The 15,621-nt window shown below is 34.5% G+C and overlaps 1 long non-coding RNA gene across 1 annotated transcript in view; it reads left to right on the top strand.

Moving 5' to 3' along the window:
* Window positions 1–15,621, top strand: part of LOC107498888 — a 40,693-nt gene that overhangs the window by 15,506 nt on the left and 9,566 nt on the right. Inside the window, exon 2 of the long non-coding RNA XR_001594147.2 lies at window positions 4,537–4,596. This is a non-coding gene — a long non-coding RNA (uncharacterized LOC107498888). The remainder of the gene's footprint in view (window positions 1–4,536; window positions 4,597–15,621) is intronic.

The following is a 15,621-nucleotide window of genomic DNA, read 5'->3' as shown; positions in this document are numbered from 1 at the left end:
ATCATTCTATATTGTACAATTCTATAAAAATAACCATCCAGGACTTTTATAATCAGAAAAAGTAAACATTTATACAAATTAAAATCAAAAGAATGATTGTAAATCCTGCTTGGTATAATATTTATCTAATTATTGTCGAGTTTAGCAATATACTGACAATGTACCAGCATGAGGTTAAGCAATATGGTTATAATATTTTCAAGTGATTTTTTTTTTCATTGAAGATCCAAAAGAAAACGAAGAGAAACAGGTTTCATTTTAGGTAGAAGGACCTAAATTGAAACATACCATATTCACTATCTTGTCGTCAAACTTGAGATTATACAAAAATGGCCTCTTACTCCCTATTGCAAAGAAAAGGGTAAAGGTTACTGGCTGCTCAGATTGATAGTTTCACACACTTTCCTTTTGGGGACGCGCGTTCTCTTCAAATTCTTTCTTATTTTTGACTTCCTTGAAGAGAAATTTAGAATCTTCTCTCCACACACATACCATAAGAATTCATGTTTTAAAAAATAGATTTAAAATATAAAAAGTGCTGGAGCTGGTGATGGGAATAGGGAGTGACTTCAAAGGGTCACATGAAATTTTTCTGCAGTGACAGAAATGTTCTAGAATTCATCATGATGATGACTGCATAACTGCAACAAAAAAAAATCATTAAACTAACACTAAAATGAGTAAATTTTATGTCTAAATAAAGCTTACAAAATAAAAAGTGTAATTGCATTGGATAGAGGAAAGAATTACTATAGCCTAAGAAAATGTTTGAGAAATTCCGAAAGCTAGTAAGGAATCAAGATGGTATTGAAAGAGAGCTCAGACCCACAGGCTCAGTACAAAATGAAAATCTGAACACCCTTGTTCAAAAATCATAAAGAATTGCAAGATGGCAGCAGGAGAGCATTTAATGAAGGATAGTGCCCTGAGCATCAGGCTACATGGAACTCGGATTAGCTTTTTAATTTACACAAAGTAAAAATGCTGAGATTTTTATTGAAAATATGTTAAATCTATAAATTAATTTGGACGAAACTGACATCTTTAAAATGTTGGATCATTCTATCAATGAATATATACATCTTTCCATTTATTAAAATCTTCTAAACTCATTTCAAAAATGTTTTGTAATCTTCCTTCTTGAGAATCTTCTTAAATATTTGCTGCCTTTTGACACTATTTATAAATGGCGTTTTTAAATTTAAAACTTTTAAAATTTATAGTCTTTGTTTTTAGAAATAAAATTGATTTTCTTAATATTGACCATCTCTGCAGACTCTTGGATTTTCTACATACAGAAATGTGCCATTTGCTAATAATTACAGCTTTATTTATTTTTCCCCCCCTTATCCCATTGTTCTAGCTAGAACTACATCACAATGTTGAATAGAAGTGATAAGTGCAAGAATTTTTGTCTCATTCCTGCTCCCTCACATTTAATAGGGTATGCCTGTGTCAACTTTAATAAGTTACATTATACAGTTTTTCAAAGTAGTTGTATGATTATATACTTCTAGTAGCAGTAGTTTCAGTGGGAATACTGAGCATCTGTATATATCTACACCTCTAACAGTCCACTTTAATATTTTCTCTGTTCTCCCTTCCGTTTCAGAATTCAACCACTGGAAGAAAAAAAAAAAAAACTATTTGCTTCCGACAATGAAGAATGGAGAGGTTGGGGCTGGGAGGATAGGGTTGGACAGAAAGCAGGATTCAGGATGAGATATTTGGTTTTCACCATATTCTTCTGTATTGTTATATTCTTAATGTCCCTAGTATATTCTTGTGGATTACTTATGTATTATTTTTAATTTTCTAAGAAAAGAAATTGGTGAGAAAGAAAGGTAAAATAGAAATAGTATTTAAAATAAACATGCATGAAAACATTAAAATTACTTAAGTCCATAAGCAAAAATACATTTTACTTGACAACATCTTGGCCGATGACACAGAAAGAAAGGTCAAATGCAGGGATGTGCTCCACATATCTGAGTATGACTGCTTCCTACAACTGTCCTCACAGTCTGAAGCCTTTCTTCACACTCCAGAGAGGCTGTGTCTGGATCATGCATAAGGAGGACCGGATCTTCACAAACTTACACTTCATTTGAAGTTTTTATTTTAGCTCTTTTCAAAATATTTGATATTCAAATATGAATTTTATAATAAGAAATGATTATTTAAATCTGAATGTTTACTTAAAAAGTTTTTCTTCCCAACAAAACTTTCATAGTGATCTTCCACTAATGAATAAAACACATATTTCCTTTCCTACATATTTTGAAGAATTAAACTAATGAAAATCTGGAAACCAAAAAGTATTCAATCTTCAAAACTTCACCTACACAGGTCTCCACATTCCACTACATTGAAACTCTTCCAGAGCACAGAGATTTTACTGAGTGATATAGAAGAGCTTATCTGCTGAAATGTTGTTAATTCTGTCTTATCAGCATTGCTTTTTTTTTTTTTTGGTACAACAAAAAGAAAATTGCACGATATTTCCCTTTTTAAGTCCAATACTTATTACGAGTGTTGTGTACTTCTGTCTTCCTTGACAAAAGTTCTCTCTTAAGGAGTACAAAGTTCTTATGTGAACCTAAACACAATGATGATACAGTGTCTGAGTGGATTCTCTGACTCCTCATCTGGACAAATTAGACGTAGATCTGGGCTTCCAAAGCAGGAGAACACCTCAGCATTTCCTTTAAGTGTGATCTTATCTCTAAGCCATCTCTTCCCAAACTGGTGAGCTGCTGTTCCTTTAAAATGACTTGATGTCGTACAAAAATAGAGTATGTCATTTCATACAGTGTTGAAGAGAGAATTCAACTGAACTAAAGAAGACTGGTTTCAATCCTGGTTAATTTCTATTATTTAGTTACATGACTTAGGGCAAGTTACAGCTTCTCGAGGCCACTGTTTTCTCACCTGGAAATGAGGCATTTGTATCACTAAGGGCCTTTCCAGTCCTAAGAACCTATAGAAAGTTTAGGAAGGAAACTATTCTATTAATTTTGTAATGATGCAGCTTTAAATTTTATTAGAGAGAGAAATAAAATGGTTTTTAATATTTTTTATTTGGAACTGAATAAAAGAGAGGCAAGAACTGGTAGCTAGCAGTGATAAATTTTGTGGCATCTTTTGTTTAAAGGAACAGTTTGAAAGAATGCCAAAAGTTTGTTCTCCCCTCTTACTCCTGGGCTCCCCGCACACCGCTTAACTGCTAGAAATATGAGGAAGAGTGAAGTCTTTAGCAATTCATTTCAAAATGAGCTTGTAAAACCCTAGAGTTCTATAAAATTTTCATAGAGTCTGCAAATATTCTTTCTGAATTTTACTTTTTAAAATATATATTGTATTTCGTATACATAAATTATGTATATCTTAATTCAAAAATATTATGTTTACTGATTTAACAAATACTTACAGAGTGCATATTAAATGTTGAGAACCATTCTAAGGTCTCAGGATTCAGAGATCAACTAAAACAAAAATTCTTGCCCTTTACTAAATATACATTCCAGTAATAGTAGCAAAAATAAATAAATAAACAAAATAAGTATATTATATAGTATATTAAAATTTTATAAGCTCAACAGAAGAAAATTAAGCAGAGGCTGCAAAATGAATCAAGAAGTTAGAGTAGATCTTTCTGAGAAAGTGGCAGTTTAATGAAGACTTGAAGGAAGAGGAGAGAAAGTCAGAGGGGTAGCTGATGTAAGGACCCTAAGGCAGAAGACTAGGGAAGCAGCCAGGCTACCAGCATCACTAGAAGGAGGGGGAGATAAGAAAGAGAGGAGGCCAGAGAAGGCCTGTGAGTCATCAAATGTCTCTGGCTTTTAACACATCAGAAACCTTTAATGCCTTGATCAAGCTGCCTGGTATAGTACTTTGATGTGGAACTTTCCTGTGTTCTATTCATATACATTCGAACATTGCACTGAATGAAATTTTATCTCTGTACTACTAGTCTTGCTTAAAATCAAGCCTACATCTGCCCATTCAAGCAAAAACTATACATTTTTAAAATAACAGATGTGGGTTAAGTTTAATTACATGCCAGACAAGGCTTATTTAGATATACCTGCTTATGTCACTTTCCCCAACAACGAGCAAATTCATAATATATTGATAGTATCTTATAATTAGCTCTAATTATTTTAGGTTTAGATTACTTGTAATCTGACATGTTTATTGATAAGCAATGCAAGCTAGTTTTGAAATATTGTTATTCCATGCAACTCAAAATAAAAAAGTGTCATTTATATCCCCTGCAAGCTTCCAGAGTAGTTTATCAAAAGTATCTTGAGATTCTACAATTAGTGGCTATCTTTTACAATGACTTATCTAAATCAGTGTTTTCTTCTTACTTAACAACCAAACAAAATTCAACACTATGTTAGTTAAAACAGGTGCATGGATCTCAAAAATTGAATTAATAATAAGCAAATGCTATAAATTTGAAATTACAAAATAATTTTTTCTTAATAAAATTGACCCTTTTTATGCTTAATATATGTGATTTTTTTTCAGAATCAGTGCCTAGTAAGCAATGAATGGAAGGTGATTTGAGGAAATCATAAGTATAAGTAGGTAAGGGAGTGTATCCTCTTTTTTTAAATCTTCAAGTATTCATTCTCTCATGTCAGTAACTGGATGTGTTTTTCATTTATATCCATTCTTATCATGATTTGGCAGCCTGTTGTTGATGAAGCCATTGATACTAAAATTATTTGGTGAAAGGTTATTAGGAAACAGGATATTTCCATTATATACGTGATAACAAAGAATCACTTCATAGATTGCTTACTAACTTACAAAGGAGAAACTGTGCCTTTATTAAAGAAAAATCTTTCACAAACTATGTTAACCGAGTGATTAAGTTTAGTATTATGTACCTCCAGAGATAATGAAATGGGACATATATAATACCACCTGTGTGGTATTCTCGTCTACAAAATTTCTAGAATTTAATCACGAGGACACAACCAATAAAATCCAAACTGTGAGACATTCAAAGATAACTGTACTGGACTCTTCAAAATATTCCTGTCATAAAAGACAAAAAAGTGATTCCAAATTAAGAAAAACCGAAAACATATTACAACTTAATTGTTATTAGATTTTTTAAAGCTATAAAAAAACATTTGAGGGACAGTTGAAAAAATTGTAATATGCATTCTGTTAGATATTGTTGTGTATCACATTACTTTGAAAATTCTTCAGTGTGAAAATGCCATTGCAGTAATGCGGGAAAATGTCTTTATTCTTAGTGATAAATACTGAAGTATTTAAAGGTGGAGTGACATGATGTTACAGTTTACTATCAAGTGGCTCAAGGGAGAAAAAGAGGCAATTTGAGAGGGTATATATCATGTAGATGATAGATGATGATGATGATTGATAGATGATTGATAGATAGATAGATAGATAGTAGATAAAAATAGATAATCAACAGAGATAACACAAATGTTATAAAATGTTAACAATTTGTGAATTTAGGTAAAGGATATTTGGTTGTTCATTATGTTACTCTTTCAACATTTCCTTAGGCTTGGAATTTTTCAGAACAAAAGGTTGAAGAAAACAAAAGAGAGAGATTGATGTCACTGAACAAAATCATCTGAATAATTTGACCCCAGAGTCACCTCCCACATAGGGGAGATGTTTGCCCACACTACTCACCAAATGAGGCTGATTAGCTGAGTTAGAGTCAAGAAACCCTAAGTCAGATTGCATAATGGCTGTAGACTAATTTGTTAGCCTCAGTCTAGTGAATTTTATTGCTTTAAATTCACTAAAAATAGGCCTAATAAAAATGTGAAGCTCTCTACCCAAACACAAGAAAGAGTTTTAGAGTGCATGGAATTTAGCATGAAAGGAAGTATGAACTGTTATTTGCTCAGATTTGTTATATTTATTTACTCACCCTAAGAAAAATATTTGCCTTTTGTAACAAGATTCTTTGAATTCACAGGAGAGCATAGCTGATCCTGCAAATTTGGTTGTGGGGAGTTTAGGGGTGAAACTGATACACATTTTGGGATCCTAAGTCATAGCCCCCAGGAAATATAGGGTCCTGGCTATCTACCCTCAAGGCTGAAAAACACAAGTTTCAACTATTGTAAGAGTCTCAACTGCTGTTTACAATAGGACTCTGACTTTCCAATTCTAGCCTACCCTGTAGTGCCAGATCTGTCCCTAAGTGTCCCTGGCTCACAAGCGGCATTTAGACTGTTAGTATTGAGGGGTCATGACCTAGAGCCATAATCAGAAAACAAATGGAACAGAAATTCTCCTCGACTGTCGTATGTAAGGCTGATATAAACAATGAAACTATTGAACAATAGAAAAAGACCTTTCTTCTTTTCACCAATGAAACAAATCTTAAACTATGAAGACGGAAGACTGCTACGGATAATAGACACCAAAGAACTGAAATCTCTTAACAGCAGGTGTATCAGTGGGACTTGCCTTTTGAAAAATGTGTCAGTACCTTTCAGGACTCTGTAAAACACTTCTGGTTCCTATAGTGACACTGATAATACTTTGTCAAGCATTTGATATCTAGATCTACATTAAGTAGTTTAAAAAGCACCTTGAAATGCTTGAAGGTTAAATTAGTTTCTCCTCTAAATTGCTTGGTGTCAGTTGTAGTTGTGATAATTGGAGGAGATATACTCAGTTTGTGAGAAATACTGACCAATGTTTCTTGCCTTTTATAAAGCTTAGAGAAAGAGAAGCCATAAACTGTGTTCCTTCACAACAGCCCCAGACACTAATCAAAGTCCATGTCTTCCGAGTGGAAGAAATTAAGTAATTCATTAGTATTTAGGCTGTGCCCAGACCCCTCACTTAAGGAGCACCATTCACTGAAGAATTTTCTAATCTCAAGGATGGCAGTTTATTTGTCTTATTCTTCTTCAATTAATTTCTTTCTTAGGAAGGGTAATTTCTAATAACATTTTGTGGAAACATTTCCACAAATCCAAGGTAGGCATATATCACTAATCTTGCCTCTAATCCCTATCAAAAGTTGGGTGGGTTTGTTTGTTTGTTTGTTTGTTTTTTGGTGTTAGATTAACCATCAACTACAAATTTTGCGATTTGGAGAATGTAAAACATGAGTTTTCTGTTTTTTTCTCTTTCACTGGCTTTTGCATTTCTTAATTCTACTAACAATAAATAGAATTTTGCCAAGTTGTGAGATAAAAACACTGAATTTCCAAGTAGACAGAATTGCAGAAGTTTCGTTAGACCCATTCCTTCAAAAGTCTAGATTGGTAACTACGTAGGCTTTTATGCACCACACTCTGAACCTTTGCAGATTTGCCTTTCGGAGCGGGGTTGGCACCGTTGTCCCGGCTGGAGGGATTTTCCTCCTCAGTTCTAATCCCATCATCGCTCTTTAACACAGCAGCACTGTTCCAATGGCTTTGATTGGAAAGGTGGCATTTCCCACATGCTTTGTTTACAAACCTACTGTGTGACTTCAATGCCAGTGAAGAACTTATTTTTAATAAATTTGTGAATATTCTATTGTCAAAACAGGTAATTATTCTTCAGAATATAGAATATGTTATTATGTATCTAACACACTATATAATTTACACTGAAAAAGTCATTTTTATTACATTATAAAAAAAGAATTTCAGAAAAATAAAGTGTTTTACCCCCAATATAATTCTAAAATAAAATTTTAAAAACTAGTTTTAGTTTGCATTATTAATCCAGAATCGAAGAACCAAATCTTTCAAAAATATTTTATTTTTCAATTGCAGTTGATCAATACAACATTTTATTAGTTTCAGGTATATAATATAGTGATTAGACATTCATATAACTTACGAAGTGATCACCACAAAAAATCTAGTATCCATCTCACACCATACATAGTTATAATATTACTGACTGTATTCTCTGTGCTGTACTTTACAACCTCGTGACTATTTTTATAACCGCCAGTTTGTACTTTTTAATGCTTTTATCTTTATGAGCGTAGCATTTGTTATTTTAGTCTATAAAGAATTGCAAATATATTTGTTCACTTACATAAAGTTGACAGAATGTTTTGCCTACTTTCAGGTTATTATAATAGTAATAATAGCTAATATTAACTGAGCACTTAAGGCCATGCCTGCCATGCCAACTCATAATCCTTGTATCAAATGCATTAAGTAGAACCCATTACTGTTCTAATTTTGTAAAAAAAAGAAACTAAAGTCTGGTGAGGTGACAAAAGAGGTTAACAGGAAAGCTGTTCTGACTGACTCTTATTCTTAAGATCTTAATTACCACACTAATCATGTGCCATAGCCACTCACTCTTGTTCCCTAATTTTCACATTTTATACAAGTTTACAGATGTATTTGTCTGCTTGGGGTGCCATAATAAAATACTATAGAGTGTGTGGCTTGACTAACAGAAATATTTTTTCTCACAGTCCTAGAAGCTGTGAAGTCCAAGATCAAAGTTCCAGCATGGTAGATTTTATTCTGAGACCCCTTCTCTTGGCTTGTAGGAGGCTGCCATCTTGTTGTATAATTACATAACAGAGAGAGAAAGAGAGAGAGAGAGAGAGAGAGAGAGAGAGAGAGAGAGAGAGAGAGAGAGAGAGAAAGAGAGAGAGAGAGAGACTCTATGTGCCCTTTTGTATAAAGACACTGATCCTACCTCAGATCAAGGCCTCATTTTTAGGTCCTCGATTAACCTTAATTACTCCCTCAAAGTTCCTCATCTCTAAATATAATCCACACTGGGAGTTAGGGCTTCAACATATAAATTAGAGGAGAATGAGACACAGACATTCAGTCCATAACAACAGATAACTTAGTGTATTTCCAAATGAAAATTTCCAAGCTCATTAAAATGTTAACAGGTAAGTACTTCTTAATTCCACAATTTCCCTTTAAAAAAGAATTGCAATAGCGCATGTACTGCAGACTTCATATGGACAAATAGATTAAAGAAGTGAGATTCTTCATTGGTCATATCAACTTAGTGAATAGAGGAACAACGAGTGACCTCTGAGGGAAGCTGTATCAAAGAACTAAAGTAAAAATTCAGGCAAAACAGTAAGGCTCTGCCTGAGTCATTAGAAAGTCAGCTCTAATTAGACTCCACATAAATTCATCAGCCAGTAGAGTCAAGTTGATACCTTCACACTTCATGGAATATACTCTACTCTGCTTTCACCTATCATGGTAGAAAAAAAAATTTTATTAATCTAATCATATGTTATAATCTACCCACATATATATTAATGAATTTAGAGAAGAGATTAAATAATAGAGATAGAAGTTGTAGCATGTTCCAGGAATGTAGTTTGTTCTTCTTCTCTAATTAAGCCTAATCATTAAATGATTTAGGTGGAAAAACAAGAGACTAGGAGTAACTTGTATATTATATCCGGTTCTTGATTCAATAGAAAGGAAGATTGCTGGAAACAAAGCTCTTCCATAAAAACATGTACTCTGTTAGAATTTCAGTTGTCTGACATGGTTCAGATCCTACTCAACTCATTATAATGTTTACTATCAATATTTTTTACTAACACAATGAAGCATTCTATCGTATTTGAAACCATAGCTTGTAAATATTACTATTACACAGCCTTCTGCCCCCACAATGGTGAATCAAGATAAATGCTATCGATTTCTCAAATTTATTTTTTCTACTATGTACGGTAGCAGACTGGTCAGGCAGAGATGCCTCTAAGCATCTATGCAACTAATTTAGGACCTTCTGAGTAGCCAGAATCTCTATTAGCAAGTTCAAAATTAGAGCATTACACAAGAAACACTTTGCCCAGAGGACTATTGTGGCAGCTTCTTGCTCTTATAGAATTTTAGTGTGAAGGACGCCAAATTGGCAAAAAGTGCAAGTCATTTACCAAGTATGTAATTAGATTTGGGGTGGGGGGAAGGAAGAGAGACAGACAGACAGAGAGAGAGAGAGAGAGAGAGAGAGAGAGAAAGGGAGAGAGAGAGAAAGACCTTCCTACTAGCCTACCAGACTTCTAATCCAATGGCAAATGGAAAAGATAGCTCTTGTTTGGGCCAGAGAAAAAACTATCTTTGCTCTGAATTTATTAACTTTTGGAGGATGGGTTCACATTTTTTTCTTTCTTCCTACTTCATTATTTTGCTGTACTGTTACTTGTGAATCAGAGCAAAGAGTCAAAGAATATCATGTTGGGGGAAGAAATATCATTCACACACCTCTAAACTGCTAATTCTTTCCCAATCAGGCTAACAAAAAATTTTTCTCTCTAGATGTTGGAATCAAATGAATTGCCAGAAAAGGTTTTTGTCCTTTGTTCTGCTTTAATCTCATTCCACGTGGCCCGACTTTTGTTTGTCATCCCGCCAAACTTCTACGCTTACCGTGGCATTTCTTCTAATCAGCAAGCAGGACTACATAGGAATGTCAGCCTGCAAGTCAGTTAGGGTAAACCTGGCCACCTGCCTTCCTGTTAGGACTTCCTCAGTGACCATAAGCTCACATCATCCAGTGCCAACCAGACAGAAATAACCACAGGACTCCAAACTTGTCCTTCCTTTGGGAGGATCACTATTCCTCTTCCCACTCGTTTCTGTTGACCCTTTGGAATCAGATGTCTGGCTTCTTCATCCCTGTAGTATCTTGTTCGTTTGGCGCTAAACCACCTTCTGTCACTAAACCATTGATAATGAATGAGACACTATGAATTATATTCTTTTTATATCTTCTAAAAACTTTATTTTCTGTAATATTGAGATTTTTAAATTCTACCCAAAATCCACAGGTATTTACTATGCAGCATATTAATGAATGTAAGACACAGTTCCTGCCCATAGAGCAAACTGTGCGTGAGTAATAATATAGTAGCACATGGCATGTAGAAGTGGAAGCTATAAAACTTCTGAGGGTAATGGAGCACAGAATCAAAGGAGAGATGAATTATGAATGGGAGTATTCCCATTAGTGGGGAGAGAGACAACATGTGAGCTAGTTCTCAGTAAGGAGGAGTTGAGAATTGGGGGAGTGGGGAGAGTAATCAAATTCAGACAAAAGAAGATGGGCAGGGTATAGAGGAGAGATTTTTCAGATACATTTGTGAAACAGCAATTACATTTTCCCATAGGTCAGATGGATTAAGTCTCAAATGCAGTGCTCAGAACTTCCACTTTATTCAGTAGGCCAGTGGTTTCCAAGAACTGGCCATGGGCCAGTAATGGTTTGAGTCTAAGTTTTCACTGCACTGGGGAGAAATGAGAAAAATAAAGACAATTTATAAGGTTTTGTTTTGTTTTTGAGAAACAAAATGCATTCGACTCAAAGGTCTTTCCTTTATTCTGGAATTATGGCTTTCCTATATTTGGAATCAAATGTAATAGCTGCTATGAAGTGATGGTAAGAGTAGACAGCAGTGTGATAGGAGGTTCTGGTGTTCTTACTTAATGAGAAAAGAACTGGCAATACTGTTTGGGGCTCCCTAACATTTTTATCTCACTGGTTCATGAGATCCAAAATTTGGGGGCTGCTTCCAAAAGTAATGTTGACCCTTAGAAGTGGTTAATGTAATGGGAATTTTTCTTTAGGAAAAACAACTCAGGAAGCAGTAACAATAAAAGAGAAAAGAAAGGGGAGGGGTGGAGGGAAGGTAATAAATGAAACAGATAATGGCAGAATATAAGGAAGGTAGTTAGAAATCTAATTATATTGGTTAGGCTTCATTCTTGCCAAATGACAGAAAAGCCAGACAAAATCAATTTAAGGAAAAAGGGAGTTTATGAATTCCTATAGCTATAACATCCAGGAGCAGGTCTAGAACCAGCTCCAGAAGTAACTTAACAAATAACTCACACAATGTCATCAGCAAACAGTATCCCTCTCTTATCCTTACCCAGAGGTCTCTGTTGGTGCCATTATCAAACAAGCAGCCTCTCTTCTTGTGATGTCAAATTGTCTCCAGCAGATCCTGCCTCACAGCTCAGCTCACCCAAGATCAGAACACAACTATTTGTCTCTTGCCCAGCAGATCCTGGAAAAGCCTCATTGAATCATGTCATTGCGATTGGGTCACAAGCCTGTTCCCGAAGGAATCACTGTAGTCTTAGCAATGTTAGGCACTAACTGACCAACCCGAAGTCTAGGATGCAATACTCCAGGATGCTATTAACAGAATTAGGGAGCACAGATGCTGGATAGAATGATCAGTAAATATCTCTGACAACTGAACATTCTTGCTGAAGAACCTGAGGTTTTAGCCACTATATTTTTCCAAATGAGCAGTGAAGGTCCATAAAGAATAGAGGTGAAGGTTTTATACATTAACAAGAGGAGAACACTGCTGTTGGAGAATCCTTCATAATTCTTTAAACATTTGTTATTCAAAACTACTAACACTTTGTGGGAAAATGTTTATAGGAAGAACTAGACCTGTTTCCGCTGTGGTAACAACAGAAATGAACACACTCCTCCAAAGAGACTTCCTTTTGGGAGCCAGGAAAAAGAGAGAGGGGCATTGTACATATGTCTTGGATCATTCCTGAAGTGACTAAGGACACAAGCCTCGGTTTCTCCCTTCTAAGCCCAGTGTTTATGCCATAATTCAACTCCAAATTCCTTTCCATCTGGAAGATTTTCTTCCATTTTTATCCCTAAACACTGGCTTTAGATGGAAGCAGTGAGGCATTAGTGCCCATTGCTTCATTTATCCTTTTAGAGCCAATTGAAGATCCTACAAAAGAACTAATTTTATTTCTGTAACAGGTTCTTCCCTCTGAGTATAGGACAAAAGAGAGAGAGCCCTGATCTTATTTATGATCGTCTCTTTCTATTTCTCTAGGAATATTAACTTTCTGGTTCACTCAAAATGTTTTTTCACTCTAATTTCAGCTGACTCTCTGACATTACGGTAAGAGGAAAACAAAGTATATGGATGCTTGTTATTTCATGGAAACGTTGATGAAATAGTTTATAATGCAATTAAATCCCAGCTCTTTGTGCTTAAAAAGAAAGAGGAAACACCCTATTGGGCCATCTCCTAGCAGTAAAAATTCAGCTGAAAGCCTATTACTCCCTTTTCTTTAAAACTCCTACTTCCTAGCCAATATTGCCAGACAAATTAAATAGTTTGTTTCTGCCCTTTATGTTGCAGTGAATGTGAAAAAGAAGGGTCTGTATTTCAACAGGGAGGGTTTTAAATGAAAATTGAAAAGCCTGTGTTCTTTTATGATTTCAATACCTCTTTTAATAGTTTACTTAGACTCAAAAATCCTAGAAATAGCAAATGCACATAAGAAGCAAAAAAATGTTCCTATTGAAATTTAAGCATAAAACAAATGGTAACCTGGATCCAAAAGGAGAACTAGATAATACTTTTTTTTTTCCAGAAGTCTGTCAGATACAATTGAAACAATTTTTTAAAACATTTTTTCGGTAGGGGACTTTTATTCTAGGTCTTCTCCTTTCTCTTCCCAATTGTTTCCTGATATAGAAAAATTTAAATTTCTCAAAGAAAATCATGATAATATAGGCTCTTCTTCTTCATTTTAATTGTTTTCACTCTTAGATAAAAGTGATCAATAGAGAGCTTGTTTCCAGACTGGCTTCATCCAGCTCCCATCCCAAACATCATTTACCCTAGACGGATTGACCAGTACTTTCCTAAGGCATACTCTCTGACTTTCTCCTGCTCTGTTTCTTTCAGTGATACTGATGCATATATGACAGCTTTTTAACTTATTGAATGAATAAGTAGAGCATCAGAACAAATGGGACGGCCAATCAGGCCAGGGCAGTGTTAGTAGACTTTAAGGCCTCCAGCAAAACTGAGGCACTGAACAGAGACAGAGACAGACAACACTTCTGCCTTGAGGAATTTACTCATAACTCTACTCTTTGCAATCAAAGTATCTTTAAGAATCTATTTTACTTTCAGCACACATATAGTTTTTTTCTGACATTTAGAAAAATTAATTCTTTTATATTAGATATAAGAGGATATCATAATCATTTTGGAGCTTAGCTCCTCTAAATCAGACTCCAGTTATCTCCCCAAAGCCAATTGACAGCTATAGCCTTAATAATATACAGGAAGTTATAGTCTTGTTTTTTTCCTAGAGACATTTTCTGGGGAGGAGTGTCTGAAACAAAGTCACAATTGAGACAACAGAGTTTTCTGAAAACAGCTCGTCTAACTTCCTAGATCCAGTTCTCCAATACTGACCAAATGAAGCAATATCATCAAAAGGTTTGAGATCCCTTCCATTTTTTTCCAAATATAGCATCTACAAGAGGATTTCTCAAAGTGGACCATGAGTCACTAGCCTCAGAATCACCTGAGGTGCTTATTTTCGGCTGCCTAGAGTTTTCGACTACCCCATTTGCCTCTGTAGTTTGGGGTGGACATCTGCAACTTTGCAAAGTGCCAGCAGCACCCCCACTGAATTTTGAAAAACATCATGTAGTTCATATATATATATATATGAATGTTTGGTATAATAATTTAATATATAAGGAAAATATTAAAAGCATGACTTTAAAGAAGTCTATGACACAACTGTTTAACCCTTTCAGAAGCATCTCTCATTTGGATAAAACTTAAAGCAGAAATCATTACAATTAATCACAAAAAATGTTACTTAAACCAATCAACAACTTTTCTTCCACTCATCTATAGCTCTCCCACTGTTAGTTTCTATCAGCATAAATAAATAAATCTTATATAACTTTGGAATTGTTATTTGAAGGAGACACATTTTATTTAAATAATCAGTCATGAATTGGATGGCATTTTTAAAATTATTAATAGAAGAACATAAAAGACAATGATGATTATATTGAAGTGAAAGAAAATTCGCCTGTAGAATGACTAAATTACAATGATGGTTATTTGCAATAATGAACTCTAGAGTACAAGCCTGAAATTAAATATATAATTGTTAAATATCTGGCTCTCTTTATACTGACCATAAAACTTAAAAAGTCACTCCCTCTCTATACACAGACATTTTCTATATTTCTGTGTTTCAAAATCCAACCACCTAGGAATATCAATATATTTCAAAGATCTTTATTTCAGATGCAGCTCAAAGGGAGATCAAAGTTAACATTATCCTTTATGGAATCTAACCTTATATGAGAGAATCTAATAAAGAACACTATATATTTATAAGGAAAAGATGTAACCCGAAACATTTTCAATGATAACTGCACACACACAAAAAAACAAAAGTTAATATGACATAAACAATCTATATTGATTAGGTTTTATTGTGGTAATGCTAAGATGTTGAGGATAAATGAGACTTGACTCCAAAGACACTGCCATCCGTGGATTTCATATGTCTAAATATCTGCTGCAGGTAACATGCCTACTTCAGTCCCTCTGAACAAGTCTTACTCTAACCAATAATTGCTGCCATGTTTTCTTGTTATCAAATCTACTTCTTTCCACTAAATAGAAAGCTCCCAGATTAAAACAAACAAACAAACAAACAAAAATAAAAAATAGATCTTTGGAAATTTTTTATAACTACCATCTAACAAATATACCATATAAACTCTTGCTCAGATGAAAAGATTGATGAGCTATCTGAAACTTGTCAAAACGTGACTTGTAAAATTCTT

The sequence above is a fragment of the Rousettus aegyptiacus genome, unplaced genomic scaffold (assembly GCF_014176215.1).
Source record: "Rousettus aegyptiacus isolate mRouAeg1 unplaced genomic scaffold, mRouAeg1.p scaffold_m13_p_8, whole genome shotgun sequence".
Taxonomy (NCBI): domain Eukaryota; kingdom Metazoa; phylum Chordata; class Mammalia; order Chiroptera; family Pteropodidae; genus Rousettus; species Rousettus aegyptiacus.
The sequence above is the reverse complement of the archived record's forward strand: the minus strand, read 5'-3'. Positions and strand labels throughout refer to the sequence as shown.